The following is a 25,021-nucleotide window of genomic DNA, read 5'->3' as shown; positions in this document are numbered from 1 at the left end:
GTTATGATAACTGTGTGTTTCCCTCCATGCTATTTTCCCCTTGTTTATCCCTCTCTTACCTCCATCCTTTCCCTCCTCACAAGTTTTACTTCTGATCACTGCCTTCCCTAATCTACCCTCCCTTTTATCAGTCCCCTCCCTTTTCTATTATCCCTGTCCCTTTTTACTTCCTTACTGGGTATCCAACTGAGTGTGTTGGCACTTTGCGCCAATTCTGGTGAGAGGAAGATTTAAGCTTTGACTGCCACCCCTCCCCCATCTTCCTCTTTGTTATAATAGCTCTTTCATGCCTCTTTTTTTTTTTTGTGGGATAATTTACCCCATTCTATCTCCCCCCTCTTTATTCTTCCACTGCAATCTTCTTTCTCACCTTTTTATTTTTTGGGGTAGGGGTATCATCCCATCAAAGTCACCTTATATACATACCCTCTATGTACATACACTCCTTCTAATTGCCCTTTTATAATAAAGTTCTTCAGAGTTACAAATATTATCTTGCCATATAGAAATATAAACAGTTTAGCCTTATTGAATCTCTCATGTTTTCTCTTGTTCCTTTTTTAATTCTTTTTTTATGTTTCTCTTGAGTCTTTTATTTGGAGGTCAAATTTTTATTCATATCTGGTTTTTTGGTTAGGAATCCTTGACAATCCTGTATTTCATTAAATATCCATTTTTCCCCCTGAAAGATTATATTCAGTTTTGATGGGTGGGTGATTCTTGGTTGTAATCCTAACTTCTTTGCTTTCCAGCATAATATATTCTAAGACCTCAAGTTCTTTAATGTAGAAGCTGCCAAATCCTGTGTAGCTCCATGATATTTGAATTATTTCTTTTTGGCTGCTTGCAGTACTTTCTCCTTGCTTTGTGAGCTCTGGAATTTGGCTATGCTGTTCCTGGGAGTTTTCATATTGGGATCTCTTTCAGGTTGTGATCAGTGAATTCTTTCCATTTCTATTTTGCCCTCTGGTTCTAGTATATCAGTACAATTTTCTTTGATAATTTCTTGAAAGATGTTGTCCAGGCTTTTTTCCCCTGATCTGGGCTTTCAGGTAGACCCATAATTCTTAAATTATCTCTCCTGGATCTATTTTCTGGGTCAGTTGTTTTTCCAATGAGACATTTCCCATTTTCTTCTAGTTTCTTTGACTTTTTTGATTTTGTTTTATCATATCTAGACGTCTCATAGAGTCATTAGCTTCCACTTGCTTAATTCTAATTTTTAAGGAATTATTTTCTTCAGTGAACTTTTGCACTTCCTTTTTGGTTTGGCTAATTCTACTTTTTAGGGAGTAATTTTCTTTGATGAATTTTTGTATATCTTTTTCCACGCTGTTGACTCTTTTTTCAGGATTCTTTTGCATTACTCTCATTTATTTCCCCATTTTTCTTCTACCTCTCTAATTTGCTTCCAGGAATTCTTTTGGGGCCTGAGCTCAAATTACATTTTTGCCTTGAAGCTTCGAATATAGCCATTTTTTTTGGAGGGGGGAAGGCAGGACAATTGGGGCCCAAGGTCACATGGCTAGTAAGTGTGTCAAGTGTCTGAGGCCAGATTTGAACCCAGGTCCATTTGAACTCCATGGCCGGTGCTCTTCTCACTGCACCACCTAGCTGCCCCCACACTTATAGCCATATTTACATTATTGGCCTCTTCTAAGTTTGTGCCTTGACCTCCCCGTCACCAATACAACTTTCTGTAGTCAAGTTCTTTTTTTGCTTATTTTGTTCTGCCTATTTTATGACTTTGTGTTTCTGTGTGAGAGTTGGGCTCTGGCCCTGTACTGCCCCAGGCTTTTGTGCTGGGCCTCAGGATCTTGCTGCTGCCTTTCACTGAGTTTCAGGGCTTAACTACTTGTTTGTATTGGAAGCTAGGCTTCTCTCCCGGGATTGTACTAGGGGGGTGGGGCCTCCCTATGGGCCTCCACCGGGTCTGGGTTTAGCAGCTGGCCTGCTTCAGGGGTGGGGCCTTGCTGCCGGGTTGCTATGGTAACAGAGTCTTTCTGCCGCAGAACCTGTAGGAGGGATCTTGTTGCTGGCCTGCTCCAGGGGTGGAGCTTTGCTGCTCGGTTGCTGTGGTAACAGAGTCTTTCTTCTTGCTGAACCTGGAGGAGGGATCTTGTTGCCGGCCTGCCCCAGAGGAGGGGCCTTGCTGCTGGGTTGCTATGGAAACAGAGTCTTTCTGCTGGCAGGCCCTGGGGAAGGAATCTTGTTGGTCTGCTCCGGGAGCTAGGCCCTGCTGCTGGGTTGCTATGGAAACAGGGCCTCTCTGCCTGCGGGCCCCGGGGGCTGTGGTGTAGCTGTTGACCCAACCCGGGGGGCCGGCTGAATCGGGGGGCAGGGCCTGGCTGTTGACTATCCCCCGGATCCGCAGAGAGGTCAGGCCCGCTGGTGGCCCGCGCTGGGGGCGGGGCTTTGCCGTACTGCGGGGATCGCGGGCTTGCCCCTGGGGCTGCCTGTTTGCAGGAGGGCAGGGCCTTGCTGGTGGATTGCCCCAGGCTGCAGGCCCCGAGCTCCGAGGCTGGCTGCTGCTGCTGCTGCTGCTGCTCGTCGACCTCCCTCCCCTCCCAGCCCAGAGAGACCGAGCCTTCCTGCCGCGCTGGTAAGCCGCCTCCCTACCCCCCCTCCCCTTCCCCCACCAGGTCTGCTGTGGTTTTCAAGTTTGGAGGGAATTTGGGAAGGCTCCAAGGTTCCTTCCTTAGTCCTCCATCTTGGCTCCGGAAGTCCAATATTTATCATTTTTAGCGTTTGTCCACTTTGCCGGTCTGGCTGTATCATCCAATTTTAAAGTGTTTTAATTTGCATTTCTCTTTATTATTATTGACCTGACACGTTCTTTCAGATGCAGGTAGATTTCTCGAATTTCTTCTTTGGAAAACTGTCTGTCCTCATTCTCTAACCCCCTTATCCATCAGTGAACCTTTCTTGTTCTTATGTAGGGTAGCTAGGTGGTGCACTAGATAGAGTGTCAGGCCTGACGAACGTGGCCTACTAGCTGTGTGACCCTGGACAAGTCACTTAACCCTGATGAGCTGGAGAAGGAAATGGCAAACCACTCCATGGGGTCACAAAGAGTCAGACATGACTAAACAACAATAACCACAAATTATTCTTACGTATTTGTGTCAATTCCCTGTTACATCTTGGATATCAGACTTCTGTAAGATATGTTTTTGTAAAGATTCTCTTAATTATCTTTTTTTTCCTAGCAGCATTTATTTTGTTCCCATAAAAGATTGTCAGTTTTAAGTAAAACTGCCCACTTTATTTTCTGTGATCACCTTTTGTTTAATTAAGAATTCTTCCCCACCCAGAATTATTCAGATACCTCCTTTCTTTTGCCTCTGTTTTTTTTTAAATGTATGACCTTTAAATTTATTGTAGGTCACATTTTCATTTTGATTTGATTGCAATATATGGTGTAATCTAAACCTCATTTTTGATACACTGCTTTCTGTTTTTCTCAGTTTTTGTTGACTGTGGAGACCTTAGTCCAGTAGTTGGTGTTCTGGGGTTTATTGTTTCTGGGTTCTGCTTGCCTGTTCTTATCCACCGATCCACTATGGAAGCTGTTCCTTTGGAAGGTGCACTCGATGAGACGAATTGTAAAATTATTTCTTTCTTGCACTAAATATTTCCCTAATGCCCCACAGATTTGGGGCATCTTTAGAAAAGTGCCCAACTCTTTCCTTAGAACAAGTTTACCTGAAAGAGTGATAGAGGTTTCTCAGAGGCCCATAAATAAGTTTGAAGGAAAAACCCAGATTCCATTGAGTTCCAACAAAATAACATCCAGGGTCAACATGTACATTTAAAAAAAAAAAACCAGTTCTCATGTTCATGCAAATTCTGCGCAAGTCACTCCCTGGTGATAAGATTGGTTAGTAGGGAAGAATCCCAAATTGATAGGAGACCCTTTGGTGTATATTGTCACATTTCTTTATCAAATCCAAATATCAACCAATACCTATGGAGTGCCTACCATGTAAAAGCCATATGCTATTTTCTGTTAATTTTAATTACTATCTACGACAGGAAACTGTTCTTGATTTCCATGGTAGTTAGCAGTCTCCTTCCACTCCCAGTATGGACTTATTTTGTTTTTATTTTTTTATTCCCAGTGCCTACCAGAGTCCTTGGTACATGCTTAATCAACGCTTGTAGACTTGTATAGATTATTGGATTAAATTGAGTTGAATTTAATTAAATTGCCTAATCTCCTTCCAGTGAGTGGCCTAGAAACTGTGTAGAAAAAAGGGCCTACTTTCTCTTAAATCTCTGTGGCCAGTGAATTTTGCAGTGACTTGGTTTGGCTTTTCTTCTAATAGGTCCCAAATTAGCATTATGTGGTACGGTGGAGGAAGTGCCGGCAGGAGGCAGAGTCAAGAAAACCTGCGTTCAAATCCTGTATCAGACACTAACTAGCTTGATGACTTTCTCTAGGCTTCAACTTCCTTTTCTGTAAAATGGAAATGAGAACACCCATCTCACAGAATTGCGAGAGGATCAAATGATGGAACATATGTAGAATGCTTTTTAAACTTTAAGGCACTATATAACTGGTTATCGGTGAGGTTCGGGGTTGAGGGGTGCTGGAGACCCCAAAATACCGGCACACAGGGTCCTGCCGAACGAATTCAACTCAAGCCTTCTCAGCCAAGGAGAAAGATAAAGTTTATTAAGAGTTTGCCGTGTTGGGTTGTCTTAAGAAATCTCACCATTTATGACACTCGTTTTCACAAGCGGGCCAGATTCAACCTACTGAGCTAGACTGAATCTGACCGCCTTCATGGAGGCAAGATGGAGCTTACATACACAAAGACTGTAGGAGGGGTCTGTCGTGGTCCTTGGGTGATGGGAGAAGGGCTTTAGGGAGGGTCTTGAGGAGGAGTCTAAGGAGGAGCTTGATGGGACTGGGGTGAGGTCAGACTCCAGGAACCAAGAGAATAGGATTAAAGTTGGGAAGTAGATGAAGGCTACCGGGAGATGACAGACTATGTACAGCTGGCCTAGTTTAAGGGTAACAGATTTAGGGGTAGACACTTTGATAGGATCAAGGATGGAAACTAGCCAGACAATGGAGGGCTAGGCTAGGTTAGAGTAACCTAGCCTAGAGGTTTGGGCCTAGCAGTAATGAAAGGCTTATGGCCTCAGGCAAACACCTCATCTTGTGGGAAGATTCAAGGGGAGTTCAAGGGGGCTCCCACAGTCTAAACCCCATCAGTTATTATTATCATTTTTATTATTATTCTTGGGCATCCAATTGGAGGAGGCCAGAATCAAGTGAGTCAAAGTCATGAAAGATGGCAAAATGATCCTACAGTGCCAAGGACCAGTGTCAACTTGAGGAATATGGTACGGGGAAGCCAATTCAGAAATCGTGTGTGATGCAGAATATGATATATTTCTTACCTTCTCAATGGGTGAGAGAGAGGGTGGAGGGAGGGAGAGAATTTGGAACCAAAAGTAAAAATAAAGAAATCACACATGAATTCTACATTGTAAATAAGAAGGGGAAGAGGAAAGGAATAAATATAAAGTGCCTACTATGTGTCAGGCCCTGTGCTAAGTGTTTGTTGTTGTTGAGTCGTGCCTGACTCTGTGACCCCCATGGACCATGGCAGGCCCTTATGTCCTCCACTTTCATCAGTCCAACCCTGAGTTGGGCCAACACATGCATGATCAACACAGGATCAGTTAGTTGTAACTGAAATATGAGCACGGACTTTCCAGAGCCTTTTTAAATGGTTTACTTCTTTGTAAAGCTTCTCTCCTACAAGATGAGTCTTTTAAAGCTTCTGCTTTTCTCCTAAAAGGAAGTAGAAGAGTAAGTGGCAGACTGACTGATTACAAATGGAAGTTGTCACTGCTGAGCCCAGTGTAAGTTGATGCACCAAGCTGAGAAGGATACCAGGTACTAATTAGTAATGGACTGTGACCTTAGACAAGCTTCTCTGGACTTCTTTTTCCTCATCTGTAAAATGGAGTGGAAGTATCCTTTCCAGAATCCAGGTCCTGTGTGTCCACAAAGCGGTTAAGTCACTGTTTAGGTGGAGTCTTGGATCTGAATGAGTGAGTTTTCCATGACTCTCTGACTCATAAAAATGACAGGCTCTGGAAGAAAATATGCCGACTTAGGAAGGGAGAAAATCACAGAGGGTCAATTAAAGCAGCATACAGTGGATAAATCAAACTGGCAGTGCCCATTTTGAAGTCCGAAGCATCTAAACATTTGGAAACCTAAGACCTTGTTTGTTTGATGCCTTAGGAACACAAAAATCATCCTGCCCTAGTATTATACCATACAGTTCCAAGAGGCTTGTGAGGACTTAAGGAAAAAAAATTAGAGGTGGAGGCAGAGAATCCTCTTCAGGTTTTCGTCAATAGCATTGTCGCCCTGTAAGTGGGTTACTTTCCAAAGGCAGACGTTATTAAAAGGCTTGAAGAACAGACATGACTGTTTTGCAAGCAAGGGATTTATGCCTGTTTAATGAAACCAGCCAGGGCAGGACAGATTGAAAATGGGATTTTAAAAGTGGCTCTCTCTTTTGGTTCCTGAACATAGCAGAATCCAAGCCAAATGTGCGGGACACCTGCAGCATGCCAAAGATGAAGTAGGCATCTGTAAACCGCTTTTGTTTTTCACTACAGCAGTAGTTATGAAACAGACCCCCCACCCCAGCCCTAGGGCAAAACAGACTGGATTTTCTGAGGCAGCGAGGTATGGTGGAAGAAGGACTGACCCTTAGGTTAGAATCCCCCTTGGACACTCACTACCTGTGTGACCTTGGGCAAGTCACAACCTCCCTGGGCCTTTAGATTTCTCACCTATAAAATATGAGGATTGGACTAGGTGGTTCCTGGAGTCCCTTTCAAATCCTGACCTATGATCCTATTGATTTTGCTCCTCTCACATAGAAATCCTCATACTACTTATCCCACAGGGTTGTTGTGAGGAGAACTTTCTGTGAAAATGGGAATTAAGGGCAGTTAAATGGTGCAGTGGATAGAGTGCTGGGTCTGGAGTTAGGAAGTTAGGAGCACCAGGCATGGAGTTAGGAAGACTCATTGTCCTAAGTTCAAATCTGGCCTCAGACGCTAGCTAGATGACCCTGGGTGAGTCACTTAACCCTGTTTGCCTCAGTTTTCTCATCTGTAAAATGAGCTGGAGAAGACGTCAGACCACTCCAGTATCTTTGCCAGGAAAAACCCAAATGGGGTCATGAAGAGTCAGACACAACTGAAATCTATCCAAAGTAAAAATCTACCCAAAATAACACTGAACTTACAGTCAGGAAAACCTGGGTTCAAATTGCACCTCCGATCCTTACTAGCTATGTGACCCTGGGCAAGTCACTTAAATTCCCCGGTCCTCAGTTTTCTCACCTATAAAATGAAAGTATTGGGTTCAGTGACCTCTCAGATTCCTTCTAGCTCTAACTCTATATATGATCCCGTGGACTCATGTTACTATGAAGCTGAACAAAAAGGCCACTTTGATCATATTCAGAATTCAGAATCATATTCAGTGGGGTCCTATTCATGCTCCAAAGTTCATATGGTGGACTGTACCAGCTAAGAGTATGGCTTTGCATCCCCCCATCCATCCGGATGCTCATCGGCCAGAGCCCTGTTTTACCTGTTACAGGGGGCTGGAGCCAGATGATGAAGGACTTTGCACGCCAAGCTGTGGAATCTGTATTTTATCCAAGAAACAAGAGGTGCCCACCTTGAGGAGGAGAGTGACGTGATTAAACCTGTGCTTTAGGAAGGATGTTTTGGTGGCTTTGTGGGGGGTGGATTGGAGATGACAGAGACTAACCAGGGAGTCCAATTAGAAGGATGTTAATCAATCAAAATTTTTTAAGCTCCAACTATGTACAAGGCATTGTTTCAAGGGCTGAGGATACAGAAGGAGGCAAATGAGAGGAACTCACAGTTTAATGGGAGAGATACCATGCAAACAAATATATATTCTAACAAGCTATATAGACAGCAAACAATTAACAGAGGGAAGGAAGGCCTTGGAAGTAAGAGGAGTTGGGAAGACATCCTGTAAAAGTTGGTATTTTATCTGAGCCTTAAAGGAAGTCAGGGAATTGAGTAGGTGGAGATAAGGAGGGCCAGTGTTCCAAGCGTGGGGGACAGCCAGGGGAAATTCCCAGAGACAAAAGATGGAGTGCTTCGTTTCTGGAATAACCAGAAGATCTGTGTCATGGAGCAAACGGTATGTAGTAGGGAATAAAGTATAAGAATACCAGAAAGGTAGAAGGAGACTAGGTTATGAAGGGGTTTGAAAATGCCAAACAGAACATTTTGCATTTGATCCCAGAGGTGATAGGGAGACACTGGAGTTTATTGAGTAGGGGGAAGGGCCACGTGGTCAGACATGTGCTTTAGAAAAGTCCCTTTAGTGGCTGAATGGAAGGTGTATCAGAGTGGGGAGAGACTTGAGACAGGCAGACCTACCAGCAGGTTGTTGTAATTGGTGTGAGATAACAAGGGCCTACCCTAGAGTGGTGGCAGTATCACAGGAGAGAAGGGAGGGTGTTTGAGAGACAGTCCAGGTGAGAGATGATGAGGACCTACCGGGGGAGTGATTGGAGGAAAGGGGGAAAATGGGAGAAAAATTGTAAAGAATCCATAAGGCTCAGTGAGTGAGTGAGTATGGGGAGTGAGGGAAAGAGAAAAGTCTATGCTACAGTGAAATTGCAAACCTGGTTGAATAGGAGGATGGTTTCCACGTAGGATGGATTTGGGGTGAAGAGAATGAGTGTATTGCTTATGAGGCCTATCCAGTTGGAGATGTGCGGAGACCTCCACCAGGGAAATGATGAGGAGGGCCTCCAGTTATAGGGAGAGGTTAGGGCCGGATATCTAGAGCTATGAGTGGTAAAATCATAGGCTTATTGAGTTTGAGCTCTCACATCATTTCGTTTTTGAGCCCTTCATTTTATACACAAAGAAGTTACAGCCCAGAGAGGGAATTAACTTACCCAAGGTCATGTAAGCAGTAAGTGTTCCAGCTGGGACTCAGCCCAAGGATTCTGATTCCAAATCTGGCACGCCCTCCACTGCATGGCATTGTCCTCTGTAGAGAGATAGTAAATGAATGAATGGAGACTGATGAGGTCACTGAGAGAGAGAATGCAGAGAAAAAAGCAAAGGGGGCCCAGGACGGAGTCTTGGAGGGCACTCTTGGTTAGGGTACAGGACATGGGTGATGATCAAGCAAAGGAAACTGGATAGGAGTGCCGGAAGGGGGGAGAGAGAATCAGCATTTATAGAGGGCCTGCTTTCTGCTGGGCATTGTGCTAAGCCCTTTACAACTGTTATCTCATTTAATCTCATTACAACCCTGGGAACTGGGTACTAAAATTATCCCCATTATGGACATAAGGAAAATGAGGCAGATAGAGGCTAAGTAATCTGCCCAGGGCCCCCCAGCCAGGAAGTTCCTGAGCCTAGATTTGAACTCAAGCTCTCCTGACTGCAGGCCCAGCACTCTATCCACTGAGCCACCAACGGGTAAGAAGATAAGCAGGAAAGAAAGGGGTCACAAAAACCCAGAGAGAAGAGAGCATCAAGAGCAGGAGGGTGGTCAACACCATCAGCTTTTTTCATTCCTCCTCCAGAACATAAAATGTTTCTGGAAGATAGAGGATGAAAATAAAACCGGCTATCAGGCAGTAAGTCAACAAATATTTATTAAGCACTATGTGCCAGCAGCTGTACTAAGTACTGGACTTAGAAGCAGACTCGATATGTGGGAAGGTGGGTGAGAGAAAATGAGAAGTAAAGAATGAGACCCAGGTTGGAGCCTTGGTGACTGGGAAGATGGGAGAGCCTTTGACAGCAACAGGAAGTCAAAAAGACTGGAGAAAGAAGAGAATAATTTCAGTTGTTATCCAAGAGACAATAAGGGCCGGATTCTTGAGGAGGAGAACGACATGATGAAACCCATGTTGTACAAAGAATAATCTGTCTTGGACATGTTGAGTTTGTGAGGCCTCAGGAACATCCAATTCAGGATGTCCAAAAGGCGGTTGAAGATGTAAGGGGCGGGGTGTATTGAGATCACAAGGTGATCCCAATACAAGGACACCTTTGGGTAGTATACCTGACCTGGATGAAGATTCACCAAAGGAGAATGAAGAATGGTGTGGGAGGTAAAGGAGAACCAAGAGAGAGCAGTGTCATGAGCCCCAAGAAAAGAGAGAATGTCTGGGAGAAGATAATCAGCTGTGTCCAAGGCTGCATAGAGATCAAGAAGGAAGACTGGGGTGAGGGAGGGAGAAGACAACACATAAAGGGGACCCAGTGGTAGAAAGCGGGGTAGGAAGGAGGAAGGTGAGAGATGCTGGTTGGAACAGCCTGGCTTGGGGGGTACTCTAGAAGTCCATCCCCAGATGGACCAGAAACCTGGCTAGAGCGCCAAGAGTAGGAGTGTGAGTTCCAGTGGGAGAAGGCCAGGATGCAGGTAGTGTGGCATAGAGATGGTCCAGAAATGAAGGTGGGAGTTGACCTCGCTGTCTCTGATAAAGCCGTAATGATAGCAGGCATTCACATAGAGCATTAAAGACTGCAAACCATTTTACACGTATTACTTCATTCGATCCTCACAGCACTCCTATATTAGCCCCTCTTATAGATGAGGAAACTAAGGTTTATGGCAGAATATAAGTTCCACGAGGACAGGGACTGTTTTAGTTGTCTTGTACTTTGTATAACGTGTGCCATATGGTGGGTACTTACTAAATGGGTTTTTAAAAAAATTATTTTTGGAGGGGGAAGGCAAGGCAATTGGGGTTAAGTGACTTGCCCAAGGTCACACAGCTAGTAAGTGTATCAAGTCTCTGAGGTGGAATTTGAGCTCAGGTCCTGCCATCTCCAGGGCCAATGCTCTACTCACGGCGCCACCTAGCCACCCCTTAATAAATGTTTGTTGACTAAAATTGAGAGAGGTTCAACTTCTTGCCCAGCCTAGCATTACCCAGTGATGTCAGGCAGCACTTACCTCAGGTCTTCCTGACTCCTGGTTCCTGACATTTGCTCTCTCCAGCATGCTGCCAATCTTTCTGTAGTGTTAGAGCTATTCAGGCTTTAGAAATCATCTAGTTCCAGTCCAGCCAATCAACAAGTACTTATCTGCCACCTATCATGTGCCAGGCACAGTGCCATAAGCACTGGGGGGGAACAGTTAAAAATAATTCTTTTCCTTAAGGAGCTTACATTCAACTGGGAAATACAGTGGCTAACAGTGCTGGGTCTTGGAATCAGGAAGACTCATTGTCCTAAGTTCAAATCCAGCCTCAGACACTATCTGTGTGACCTTGGGTAAGTCACTTCACCCTGTTTGCCTCAGTTCCTCATCTGTAAAATGAGTTGGAGAAGGAAATGGCAAATCCTCTAGTATCTTTGCCCAGAAAACCCCAAATGGGGTCATGGAGAGACACAACCGCAACAACTGAACAACAGCCATAAAAACAAAGAAAATGTACTTGATAATTTGAGAAGGGAGGTAACAAGAGGGGGTAAAGAAAGATTTTTAGTAGAAGTGACATGAGCTCCAGGGGTGGGGAACCTGCATCAGCCCCAAGGAATTTAAAAAGTAGAGATGAGGAGGGTGTGCATTCTACGTGTGGGGGCCAGCCCATTTATTTTATACCTGAGGAAAAGGGGAACCAAACATTTGCCCAGCATTGTATAGAACTGGGACCAGAACCCAAGCTTTTGTGATTCTCAGCCTGTGCACTCTACATTATCGTGCTATCATCCATGAGTTTAGTGGAAGCCTTCTTTGGGACTTAGGGATATCGTTTTCCAAAAATTAATTAATTAATTAATATTTAGGTTTAATTTACAACATTCAGTTCCTCAAGTTTTTGAGTTTCAAATTTTTCCCTCTCCCTCTCCTCCCCTCTCCCCACCCAAGAGGACATGCAACCCAATATAGGTTCTACATATACCTTCACACTGAACATATTTTCACAATAGTCAAGTTGGAATGAACCATGAGAAAGAAGACTTAAGGCTACCTTGAGTGCATTTAGAGTGAACCTCACCAATGGGGGTGTGATTTCTAGGGCTGAACCCACTTCCTTCCTTCCTTCACCTCCAATACCTCCTTCTACCTGATACTGATCTTCTCTTAACATTTTGTCCCAGGTTGTTGATCCTGTCCCAATATCTATCAATTTTCATGACCTCTGTGTAAAAGAATTTACAAAACCCTTTTCTGAGAAGCCACCTAGTATTATACCAAAACAACTACTATTATTTTTATACTATTTTAAAATGTGCAAAGTGTTTTACATATATTATCTCATTTGGGCCTTTCAATAGCCCTAAGATATAGCTATTGTAGTTATAATTGTCCCCGTTTTAAAGATGAGAAAACTGAGGTTTATAGAGGTTAAGTAACCTGCTGACAGCTAGCAAGTGACAGAAGTAGCATTTGAAGCAAAGTGACCCAGACTCTAAGTCTAGCACTCTGAATTATGGAAGAAAAGCTTAGGACACCAGACATTAATCTTACAACCATATGCCATGTGCCAAGGGCCCCTTGACTATTAGGAGCTAGCAGTTAGATATGTGGTCGCTAAGGGACATGATGCCTGTGATTGAAAGAATTTGTTACTAATTGGGAACTGCCCACCCATCCCCAGCTGGGTTGTTGTGCTAAAATTCTTCACATGTCCCAGCTTGAACCCCCTAAAGGCAGGACACCAAACAGAACCAGCCTTATGGCCTTGAGGGTTAAAGCTGGATACCGAGAGACATGTGCACATTTCCGGGATTTGTGCCTAGCTCTTAAACACCTCACTGAAATTGGATCTGGCCCCTCTTGCAGATTCCAGAGTCCTAGAAAGGAAGCTATAAATATCCACAGGGAATTGTAGATGAATCTAGTTTGAGCCTCTCAGTTCAGGGTGTCACTTCCAGGCTCACTGACTACACCCTCCTACTGTTTTCTAATTGTTCGTCTGCTCATCTCATAGAGATGAAAAACTAGGGGGAAAACACCCAAACGTTTCTGGCCAGTTTTATTTCATGTGGAACCCCTTTGGGAGCTCTTCTTCAGGGTTGGAAGGCATGTGAATCTGACCTTTCCCTATAACATTTGCAAACAGCTCTGCACAAACAACAAGACATTGTTTCTCTCCCTTCTAGTTGCCCGTGGGTTTTTTGGTGATGAACAGAGCTGTTTTATCCTGAACCAGGCCAGACTTACTGTGTCCTCTTCCTTCCATTTTCCTTGTCCTGCCTTCCCACCCCTACTCCCATCAAAATACTCATTTGAAGACTTGTCAAATGAATGGGCCAGGTACTGATATATGGTGTGTGAAGGATGGACCATAGAAGCATAGGATGATAAATTTAGAGTTGTGAGGAACCTTAGAAGTCATCAAGTCCAACACACTACTTTTACAGATGAGGAAACCGAGATTCAGAGTTGTTACAGTACTTTGCTCAGGATCGCTCTGCTGGGAAGTCCCCAAAGCAGGATTCTAGACTAATGAACCAGATGTTCTCAGAATGCCGGATTCAAGACTGGAGAGGACCTTGGATGTCAGTCATCCAGTTAAAGCCCTTCATTTTACAAGTAAGAGAATTGAATACTAGAGAAGTGAAATGATCAGTCCAAAGTCACACATATGTAGTAAGTTTTAGAGCTAGGATTTGAACTCAGTCTCACACGCCCAGTTCTTCACCCTTTCTGCTGTACCATGCTGACTGGTCGGTGCCCCTCCTTTCTATATTATTTATCTACAATGAACTAAAGAGGAGAAAAATCACAGAAAAATCATAGAAATTTTAGCACAAGATCATTGAGTCAGTCAGTCAACAAGCATTTAATTAGTGCCAACTGTATGCCAGGCACAGGAGATACAAAGGCAGAAGTGAATCCCTGTCTTCAAGGAGTTTAAATTCTATTGGGGGAGATAATGTGTACATCTGTATGTATGTATGTATGTATGCGTGCGCCCACAGACACATGCATACACATGTATACATATATACACACACACTTATGGCTGGGGGAATGAGGGAAGGTCTCATGCAGAAGCCCGGGCTTGAGCTGAGTTTGAAGGAGACTGGGAATAGAAGGAGGAGGAGGTGAGGAGAGTATTCCAGGAATAGGGAACAGTTAGGGTCAAGACAAGGAGAAGGAAATGGAGTTCTATACATAAGGAGTAGTAAGAAAGCCAGTTTGATTGGATTGTAGAGTACATGGAGACAAGTAATGTGCAGAAAGGTAGGAGGTTGTAAAAGCCTTCAAATGTCAAACAGAAGAGTTTATATTTGATCCTAGAGATAGCTGGGGCCTCATGTTACAGATGAAGAGTGAGCCCCAGAGAAAAGAAGATGGAAAAAGCAGAACTAGAACCCAGGCATCTTGATTGCTAATCGAGTACTTTCTCCAGTGTTGTGTGCTGCCCACTGGGCTCTTGAGCTTCATCTACATTAAATTTTTAAAAATCAACTTATATTTAAAATGCACTAGGAGACTTTGATATTTAAAGGGTTGATACGATTGAGGAATGGCAGAATGGAAGGGGAACGTTTTATAGAGAACGTTCTCTTCTTGTATTATGTTTTCCTGTCCCAAACTGAGCCCTCCTCTCTCTTCCTTGGCTTCTAACCAGAATATCAGCCCCTTGAAGGCAAAGACTTTTTTATACCTCTTTGTATCAGGAGTTCAACACCCAGTGGACTCTTAAGAGATGTTAGCTACTCCTCATTTCTACCCCAGGCACCTTGGAGCAGTAAATGTCCCTACAGTCTCTTGAGTAGGCTTTTGGGACAGCTTAATCACCCACCTCAGAAAATGGATTAGTGCAGTGAACTGGATTTACAAGGGGGCATTTTTTTCACACTTGCTAATTAAGTCCAATTGCAGCTTGTATGTGGACAAGTTGTCACATTGCCCAGGAATGTACAGACTTGTTGTGTAACCTTAGTAAAAATACTGTGAATTTCAGTTGCCTGGGAAATAGGGTTAAATTCAAATTATATATACAGTGAAAATTGCTGTATTGTGAGGGTCTCAAGGGATGTGAAGGGTTAGAATAAATAGGATGAGGATCAGCGATTTCTCTTTCCCATCAATGAATATAGGAGAAAACAAAGCCTTAATTTTTAGGATGAGAAATAGGAAGTAAGCATGGGTAAGACTAAGTTTCAGAGAGGCTAATATATGTAAAAGAAGAGGAGGTGGTTTGGTATAAGGGAAAAAATCCACCAGCATTAGAGTAAGGCTCTCATTACCCCCAGACAACTCTCTAAAATGTATGCTGGCCAAGTGCATGGTGACCAGGACCAGACTGTATACATGGTCTGTAAACTATAGATAGATAGACAAAGGTAGATGAATAGATGATAGATAGATAGATAAGATATAGTCTGGACTGGTTTTCCTTCCTCCTTCTCTCTCCCTCTCTCTCTGATATTGAGTATATATGTCATATTATGCTGCTTCTCTGTCTCTCTTACTCTCTCTCTCTATATATATATGTGTGTGTGTGTGTATACATTTAACATATATATGCACACATGTCTGTATATAGATATATATATATATTTCCACTAGATTTAGAGTAAGAAGACATGATAGTTTAAATCTCAGCTCCCAACCCTGCCACTTATTACCTTATTACTTACTACTATATTATTATTATGTGACCTTTGGTAAAATGCTTAACCCATCTAGGCTTCATTTTCTTTATCTGTAAAATAACAGGCATATACTAAATGGCCTCTTAAGTTCCCTTCTTGAGACTTTAAGCATCTCCATATTTCATTGTCTTTAAGAATAAGATAAGAGTAATCATCTTGATCTCTCCTTCTGGGAAGTGCTATCCTTCCCGAGGACAGGGGGAGGGATTCAATGACCTCCAAGATCCCTTCCCCTCCATCTCTAGGATTCCATTACCACCTCAGCATGAACACTGTGGGGCCTGGAGCAACAGGGCTTGTTTTAATCTAGTAATGCTTTTCAAGCCCCATGAATCATCAAATATGCTATGTTGGGAAGACTTTTTGTCAAGTTTTATTAGTCCACCAAGGGCAATTTATTTTCGTTCCCTCTCATTCCTTCTCCACAGGGAGAAGGAGGACTTTCAAGGGCATTATCCCAAGCATTGGCCCTGAGCCACCCTCAGAGCAGCTGCTTCCATTAGCCTGGGGCACAGGATGGAGGGCTTTACTCAGAGGGAGCCATGTCCAGTCAGTGCAACTTCAGCCCAGCCAGTGGGTCCTGCTGTTTGCACAAATGGTCCTAAGAGCAACACACTGAGACGACAGGAATGGGGGTGGGCAGAGGATGCTCATTATGACATGTTCATTTTCTGCTTTAATGGCTGCTGGTTCAGACAGAAAATAAGCCAGCTGTGCTGAGGTAATATAGAATGTACCCTGTGGAAATTCTGAACTCTTACCTGATGGTCAAGTCAGTCAGGACCAGACCTAAACTCAGGCTGATTGGGCAGGTGCTGCCTAGTATGATTTCAGACTCTCTTAACCATCTCTCTTCCCCTCCTCACATATATCTCTATCCCTCTCCTTTCAAGGCTAGGTTCAAGTGCCATCCCCTACAAGGGCCATGCTCTTATGCTTACTCTCATATTTTGCATGTACTTACCTGTGTTCTTTCTTTTCCCCCCAAGAGAGTCTAAGCTGCTTGAGAGAACTTTTGCTTCTGCATCCCTGATACCAGGCAGATAGGTGGTCATTAATGAATGCTTGTACAATCGAATTGAACAATGGACCTTCCAGGTGCCTAGAGCCCCCACAATTAGTCATATCTTTGGCTTAAATCGTGAAGACCCTTGTTAAAATGCAGATGTGTTCCCTGGGATAGCGAGGCCCTATGGAAAGCCATTATTGCCTGAGAAAGGCTACTCACACAGGATCACACAAGGGTGGAATGCTGGAACTGGGCCTTGCAATCAAGTCTTCTGGCTCCAAGTCCAGTGTACTTGGTACCACATCATGCTGCCTCTCTCAAAGGGGAAGTGTAGGGGAGGGGGCGAGAGAAAGAAGTGTTGCCAGTTTCACAAATTTGCCCAGGGCTGCTTACAGCCTCAAGTAGCGATGCCAAGCTATTTTAAGTAAGTTGTTGGGAATTTTTTTTTCTTACCCCTAAAGTATATTTTTAGGCTCTCCTGTACTAAAAAGTTGATTTTCAAATTAAAACTGAGATCTGTCAAGGGAGTCCAAATATTTTAAAATAAGCAATGCCTTGGGGAATTCTTAAAATCTTAACAGCTGGAAAGGACCTGCAACTATCTAGACTAGCAAATACCTGAAACAAGAGTCTTAATAATTTGACGTTCTTAGCAAATAGAACTCTAGCCTCTTGCTTGGACCAGATGATAACCCTTTAAATATTTGAAGATAGCGATCACATCCTCCTGGAACATCCTATTCTCCCTCATTAAGCAGCCCTAGTTTCTTCAGTTGATTCTCTTATACCATTGTTTCCAGTACCTTCTCTATCCTGGTCATCCTCTTCTGGACATACTCCAGCTAGTCAATAGTCTTCCCAAAACATGATGCTCAGAACTGAATCTGGTGCTCTATCTGTGGTCTAACCAGAGCAGAGCCCAGTGGAACGATCATTGCCCTTTACCTGGACGCTGTGTTTCTATTAATGCAACTTAAGGTTTCAGTGGTATTTTTTTGGCTTCCACATTATAATGCTTACTCATATTGTGGAAGCCAAAAAATAAATACCCATGCTTCCCCCTCATCATCTACTTTTGATTTTTTGAACGTAGGTATTGGGCCTTATTTATATTTATTCCTATCAGACTTCATCTAATCAGATTCTAAGCTGATGAATAGTTTTAGAATTTGATTCTTTCGCCCAACTGGACCTTCTCTCCCTGAACCATCTGCCACTATGGTAACCATTCCTTTCCTGAATGTATTCAAGTCATTGATTTTAAAAACAGAACCAAGGTCAGAGTATTGGGGATCTTCAGGAGAAACCTCCCGTAAGGTTTGCATCAAACTATTAATCACTGCTCTTTAAGTTTGGCCAGGTAACCTACTCCAAATCTGCCTACCTGTATTATCATTTGCTTCATATCCTTCTACCTTATCCATAAAGATATTATGAGACTTTAAAAAAATACCTTGCATAAATACAGGAATATAATGTCTGTGGCATCCTCATTGTAAAATCAAAATGTTGCAATAAAAGTCATAGGGCTTCTGGGAAAATGGGGTAAGAGACACAACACTCAAAAACTTTAAGGAACCCAATAAAAATGATAGCATAATTTTATACATGTTAAATTGTTAAGAAATACATAAATACTACAATAAATGATGGTTTCTTGATGGTTTGCAACTACAGGAATGTGCAGTGTAGCCGTAGCCATGGTAGAAGGTTAGAGGGGGTAGAAGGCAAGTGCAGACTCATCCTCCTTTGACAGAAGCTCTTGCTGTACCAGAAGATACACAATAAATATGGCACTTTACATTGAAAAAGACCTGAAGCTTACTTGTGGGAGTGGATGTTGGAAGAGTTTTGGCTTGGGAGTCATTATGAAGTGATATAGTTTTCTATATTATCACTGTTTCTTACAGAAGAAATCTCACATAAGAAAAGACAAAATTCAGCTTATATTCAGATTTTCCTTTAATATATCAATCATTTTGGAACAAATTCCAGTTTTCAGAACAAGTGTTACAGCAGAACTGACTGTGTTACCTCTGCTAGTCTAGTGATCCTTTCAAAAAGAAAATCAAGTTTTTCTGACTTGTTCCTAAACCCATGTCATGTCACAGTGATTGCTTTCGCCCTTTCTAAGGGCTCACAAACCATCCCTTTCATAAACCTGTCCTGATAGCCACAAGTGTTTTGAATACTCGGGGGTTTTGTTGTCCTAGCTCTGGTGATGTGAATCCATTGAGGGCAGTGAGGTGATTTTCTCCCTTATCTGGAGTTTCAGTTCCCTGTTAACCCATTTTTTTTATTCTGAAGTCTGAAGATCATTTTCCTGAACAGAAAAAAATAAAATGTGAGCCGAAGGATTCTCTTTTCTCTCTCATCTATTATTCCATTTGCCCTCAAAGCAGGGCCAGTCTTTTTCTTTTGTTCTTCTTTTTGCTCTCCAAGTGCTTTAAAATAGTCCTTTGTAGTCTGTACCTTCCTCCTCAAGCCTTGCCCCTAACAGAGATTTCATGCTCTTGACCTAATCCTAATAACACTTTTTTTTTAATTCATTCTTTGTTATTATGTTTAGAGCGTGTGTTTAAAAAATTTGGATTGGCAGATCCAGCCTCTGTGTATCTACACTAGTCGTTTTCAACAACCCCCTCTCCTCATCAGAATGATTTGTGCATATGTATCAGAATTTATTTCTTAAGCTCACCCACTTTCTTGAGGTATCTTCACCGTAGACCATGGAAGTCTGCTAATAATTTCTATAAACTCTTTGCAATCTTGTCTCTTAATGTTTGGGGGTCTGTGTCAAACTATGTTTAGTGATTAATAAGCATTTATTAAGCCCCTACTATGTACCAGGTACTCTCTCAGCTTCTGGGAATATAAATATGATGAATGAAGCAATTCCTACTTCCAGGGAACTTACATACTAATTGGAGAGACAAGAAGTATAACACATATAAGAACATTCAGAATAAATTTAATAAAATAAAAAATAAAATCAAATAAAACTTTAATATAATAAAATGCAAAGTTGTTGACTACAAAGATGTTTGAGATGATGGGTATTAGCAGTTGGGGAGGGTTTTTTCAGAAAAGGTTTCACATAAAAGGTGGTGCTAGAGCTGTCTCTTAAGGAAGAAAGATTCTGTGAGGTTAGGAAGGAGTGCATTCCAGGCTTCAGGGGATGGCCGGTGCAAAGTCACATAGACAAGAAATAGAATGTTGTGCATGAAGAACGGAGAAAAGGCCAATTTGGCTTTGTCTAAGAGGGTACAATGAGGTTGAAAAGATGGGTTGGAGGAATGGCTGTGAAAGACTTGAAAAACTGAACGGAGGAGTTTCTTAAAACTAATAGGGAGTCACTGGAATTGATTGAGTAGGAAAGTGACTTGGTCATATCTGCTTTAAGAAAAATTGAGTTGGCAGCAGCATGTAGGATGGACTGGAGTGCAGAAAGACCTGAATCAGAGAGACCAATTAGAAGGTGGTTGCGATAATCTAGGAGAAAGGTTATGAGGACCTGAGCTAAGGTGGTCATGGTGTGAGTAGGGAACAGGGATTGGATGCCAGGGGGTGGGCGGCAGTCCTTCCTTCCAAGCCTCCAAACATTTCTACTGCATTAACTGGACCCTCCTCATTAGTCTGAATCAGTTCTAGTCTAACTTCCCTTTGGCTTCTTCCTCTCTCCACCTTCTGAAGTATGAAATCATTAAGGTAATTTAAGACTTGTGAAGTTCCCATGATATAATGCATGCAAGACATTTTACGAACTTTCAAGTCCTATATGTTAATTATTATTATTATCACTGTCATTGTTACTCCTCATTCTATTATACTAGCAGTGAAAACAGAGGAGTCAGAGGTAATGACAATGATTTGTTTTTAACGAGTGCTTTTGATACCTTAGACTAGAGATGTCAAACCTACAGCCACAGTTGCAAACTGCCCATGACACTCCTGAGTGCTGCCCGAACCAGATAAAAATATAGTTCCTGTCTGATTAAATTATTGATATAATAATAATAATGATAAAGAATTGCAGTTTTCTAAGTCATTTTGTGGCCCACAGATATTCTTATGTACTGTTCAGTGGCCCCCATTTCTATATGAGTTTGACCTCACAGCTATAGACAAGTCATGAACAAGCCAAATAATGCTGTAGCACAGTTAGAAAGAAGTGTTCTTTTCAAGTCTGGAGCAAGAACCAGATTAAATTAAGGAACTGAACATTGATAATAGTTAGAAGTGCAGAACTTAATTGTGCATTGTGTTTATCTTTCTAGATTGTTGTTGCTGTCCATCTTTCGTTCTCAGAGAGGACCAGTGATATCACCAGAGTGATGTCTTGACTTACGCCCTAGATTATAAAGTCCATGAGGTAGAATGTATGCCTGCCTTAGTTACCTTTGAATCTGTCCCACCTGAACTATTGTTATATAAGCCAGGCTTGTAGCACAAGGCACCTGGGAGTTCTCCATGAGTTACCAAGGAGGTGATGAGTTAGGTTTTGTGACACAGGTTGGTAGAGACCCACCTCGGTGGTGGAATAGCACAGGTTGAAACTTCTCTGGGTGTGATCAATCAGCAAATGTTATGAAACACCTTCTAGGTGCAAGCCCCTCGGGATGTAAATACAAAGAATGAAACAATCCATTCTTTCAGGGAATTTATATTCAAACAAAATCTTAGTGGAGTGTTTCCGGACAAGAGCAATAAACTTGTTCAGAGTGTAGTGATAAGGTGGGTACTGAGTTAACAAAAGTGGGTCCAAGGGCCCAAAAGCAGAAGGAGTTCATGAGTAATTCAGGTAAATAGCAGTTTAAGGTCGAGGTCAAATAGCACATTCCAAGATCAAAGGTAAGGTTCCAGCACAGTGTCAGATGGCCAGGGAGAAATTTGCTTCCCTTTAACTAGTCTTCTGCCTTTTAAACTAGGAAGAGTGAATTTACTTCTGCCAGTGATAGAAGTTATCTTCATCTCCTCCTCCTGATGGTAGGAGAAGGCACTATATTGGACACCCTTCCCTCGGGGCTGGCATAATACTTTGCATATAAGTACTTAACAAGTGGTTGGGTGAATGCTTGACATTTCTTGTACTTTACAGGGATTTAGTTTATAGGGGCAACATCCACTAATGACCTTGTTTAAGGAGGGAAAGAAGATCCAAAATGATATTGTCGGGACACCTTTACCAGCTCCTTTGAAGCAGAGACTGTCACCAGTGGTGTGTGGCGATGGTTTGGGCCACAGTAGGCACATACCGTCCATCACTTGGAGCAGTCTTTTGGGGCTGTTCTCGTAGTAATAACAGAAACACCGAAAAGAACAATAACATTAATATAGGAATAGAGGCCAGACCCATGATGTCATTGATAGAGGTAATCCCTGGAAGAGGAACCTCCCTCTGCCCATACAGATCTGTTCCTTCTCTCCAACATATAGCCAGAATTTCCCAGAACTCTGAAAATTCAAGTGACTCGACCCATATGGCACAGTCAGGATGTGTCAGAGGAGGGAGTTCAGCCCAGATCTTCCAAGCTCTAAGGCCAATTCTCTCTCCACTGTACCAGACTGTCATTTTATTAAAAAATATAGTAGTGTGTATAGTGTTTTAAGATTGCAAGATGCTTTAAAATATATTATCTCATTTGATTCCTACATTCATCCTGTGAGGCTGATAATGTTTTTATCTCCATTTTCTAGATAAGGAAATTGAATCTGAAAGAAATTAAATTACTTGCCTAGGGTCCTACAACTAGTAAGTGTTTACTAATTCCAAGCTCAGTACTCTTATCATCTGTGCCAACCCACCTGTTAATGTTAGAGGATGCCACTGATTAACGTCCCAGTATCCCCCAGATGGCTCAGTAACTTATACCATGTTCACACTGGAAAGGACTTTCTGTGTCATCTGTTTCAAATGCCTTGCTTTATAAGGACCTGAAGACTTCAAGATCATACTGGTAGTAACTGGTAGCTATAGGACTAGACTCTAAGCATCTATCACTCTAATGCCAATGTTTTTACCCGGCCACAGGGACAACTGAAAGAACACAAGGTTTGGAGTCAAAGAACATGGATTCAAATTTTTGCTTTGACACTACTGATATGTCACTGGGCAAGTCACTCAACCACTGTTGGCCTCAGTTTCCTCATTTGCAACATGAAAGGGTTAGACTAGATGATCTATGAGGCCCCTTCTGGCTCTAAATCTGAATTCTATTCAACTATGATGATTCCCCACCCCAGCTTACTCATACCCTTAAAATATTCCAATCCAATGCCAAAAATATGGCTATAAATTGATCCCATTAACTTAAGCTTTGGTTCCTATTAAAATGCAGATATTCCTGGCAGAGGTGTTAGCACTTATTTATATCTGAGTGTGAATGAGGGATCTGAGATCAGGTTTTGATAAGGAGGGTCACAAGAGAGGGAGAAGTCACCTGCGGTACTGGGGGTGAGGGGTACCATGGAAATAGGGTCAGAGGCTACTTCCCTCATCTTGCTTAGGTACTTGGAGCCTGGTATAAATGAGCTTGCCTCTCCCCAGGAGGTATTCAGAGAAGATGCCACCAGGGAGATCCCACAATCCCTTCACATCCAAGGTAGAAGAATCTCAAGCAGGCCAGAGGATGCCAGGGTGTCAGATTGCTGCTGTGTGGACAAGGAACAAGACTGGGGAATGGTGGTAGGGAGTTTTCATATATTCAAAGAGAAAGCCTCAGTGACATGAATGAACAGTGTCAGCTGAAGCAGACAAATCAGAATGTGGTCTAAATACCTTTCCTGATGGTTTTGGAAAAATAGCAAGTTCCAATTCATCAGAAATTGAATTTGGGGAGGCAGAGAGCGACGGAAAGATCCCAGGAAACTTGAATGAGTTGATCGCTTATAAAGTAAGTTACCTGAAATAAATCTAGGTTGCCTTGACTGGCTAAAGCCCTGGAACTGATCAGTTCATGCTGGTTTGAAGTTGTTTATATGTAGTTGTGAGAACCTTGTTGTGCTTTAAAAAAAAATTTTTTTTTTAAATGCAACTGCAGAATCTGCTCTGACTCCTGCTTTATCAGAAAAGGGCACATTAGAAACCTCCCAGTCTCTCCATCCATGCCACTGAGATGATTTAATACCTCATAACAGAAGTAATTTTGTAATAATCACACAAAGGCAGCAATTAAAAAATATTGCTTGTTTCAGGGCTTATAAATTGGTTGCTGGTAATTGACAACAGAATGTGTTTTTCTAACTCGGTGAAATGATATCTTTTTGCAAGCTGGCACAGTAATTATTATATTTGTACAGTACCAGAGGATTTCCAGCCAGTGTTTGACAGGGAGTTGATTAAATCACCCAGGTGTAATTGAAGGTTTTGATTGCACTGATCTAAGATGATCAGAGTTAGCAATCTAGCAATCCCCAGTCCCCTTTCCGTCACCTAGTTTTTAAAACTGGAGGACTATCAGTCTTCATACACCCCAGGTCTTAGGATTCTGCCATGGAAGAGTGAAGAAGGCACCCTGGAGATCTTTTCGGCTCAGAAAAAAACAAGAAAAGCAAACAGATCCCTCAGTCTTGACCCAGAAGGCATCATTTGAAATAAGACTAAAAATATTTCTGAAGCCTTCATTTATTTCCTTAGACTGTACGTTCCTAGAGGGCAGAGACCCTGTTTTCACTCTGTCTCCCGCTGTTGTTGTTTGTCCTTCATTCTCAAAGAGGCGTGTATGATCTGGAAGCTTCTTCATTTACACCAGAGGATGCAGAGTCAAAAATGAGAGTCACCTGCTAGTTTATTTTTTGTAACTAAATCAGTTTTAAAATCTCTCACTTCTGCAAAAGCAGTGATTTAGCCTGCTGACTTGTAAAAGGCAATGAACTGAGTGAGGAGGGGCTTTGTGGACTGTGGCTGATAGAACCCTCTGAATCCCAATTTATTCATACTGTATTTCTAGTACAGACGGCTTCCAGATAAATTTATCCTGCCCTAATTGTCTCCTCTCTTCCAGTACTGTGTCACCAACTATCCATCAAACATTTCCAAATGGATGTCCCATAGGCTTCTCAGATTCAACAAAGCCAAAATAGAACTCATTTCTCTCCAAAAACTTGCCTCTTCCCAATTACCCTATTTCTGTGATTGGAAACCTTAGTGCAGTCCTTGATTTCCCACTCCCACTCACCCATATATGCAATCAGTTGCCAAATCTTGCTCTTTCTGCCTTGAAAACATCTGTCATGTATGTATCTTCCCTACTCACACAGCCACCACCCTAGTCCAGATCCCAATCACCTCTCACCTAGACTATTACAATAGCCTCCTCATTGATATTCTTG

The 25,021-nt window shown here is 42.4% G+C and overlaps 1 protein-coding gene across 2 annotated transcripts in view; it reads left to right on the top strand.

Annotated features, from left to right (window-relative positions):
* The first annotated feature begins 2,029 nt into the window (after nt 1-2,029).
* Nucleotides 2,030-25,021, top strand: part of LOC118837518 (nuclear pore glycoprotein p62-like) — a 31,282-nt gene continuing 8,290 nt past the window's right edge. The window contains exon 1 of one of the 2 annotated variants that reach the window (XM_036744451.1): nt 2,030-2,602. The gene's annotated coding sequence lies outside the window, so the exon portion shown is untranslated. The remainder of the gene's footprint in view (nt 2,603-25,021) is intronic. The other variant, XM_036744452.1, reaches the window with a different exon arrangement.

Source organism: Trichosurus vulpecula, chromosome 2 (genome assembly GCF_011100635.1).
Source record: "Trichosurus vulpecula isolate mTriVul1 chromosome 2, mTriVul1.pri, whole genome shotgun sequence".
Lineage (NCBI taxonomy): Eukaryota > Metazoa > Chordata > Mammalia > Diprotodontia > Phalangeridae > Trichosurus > Trichosurus vulpecula.
Note: the sequence above shows the minus strand (reverse complement) of the source record. Positions and strands in the feature narration are given on the sequence as shown.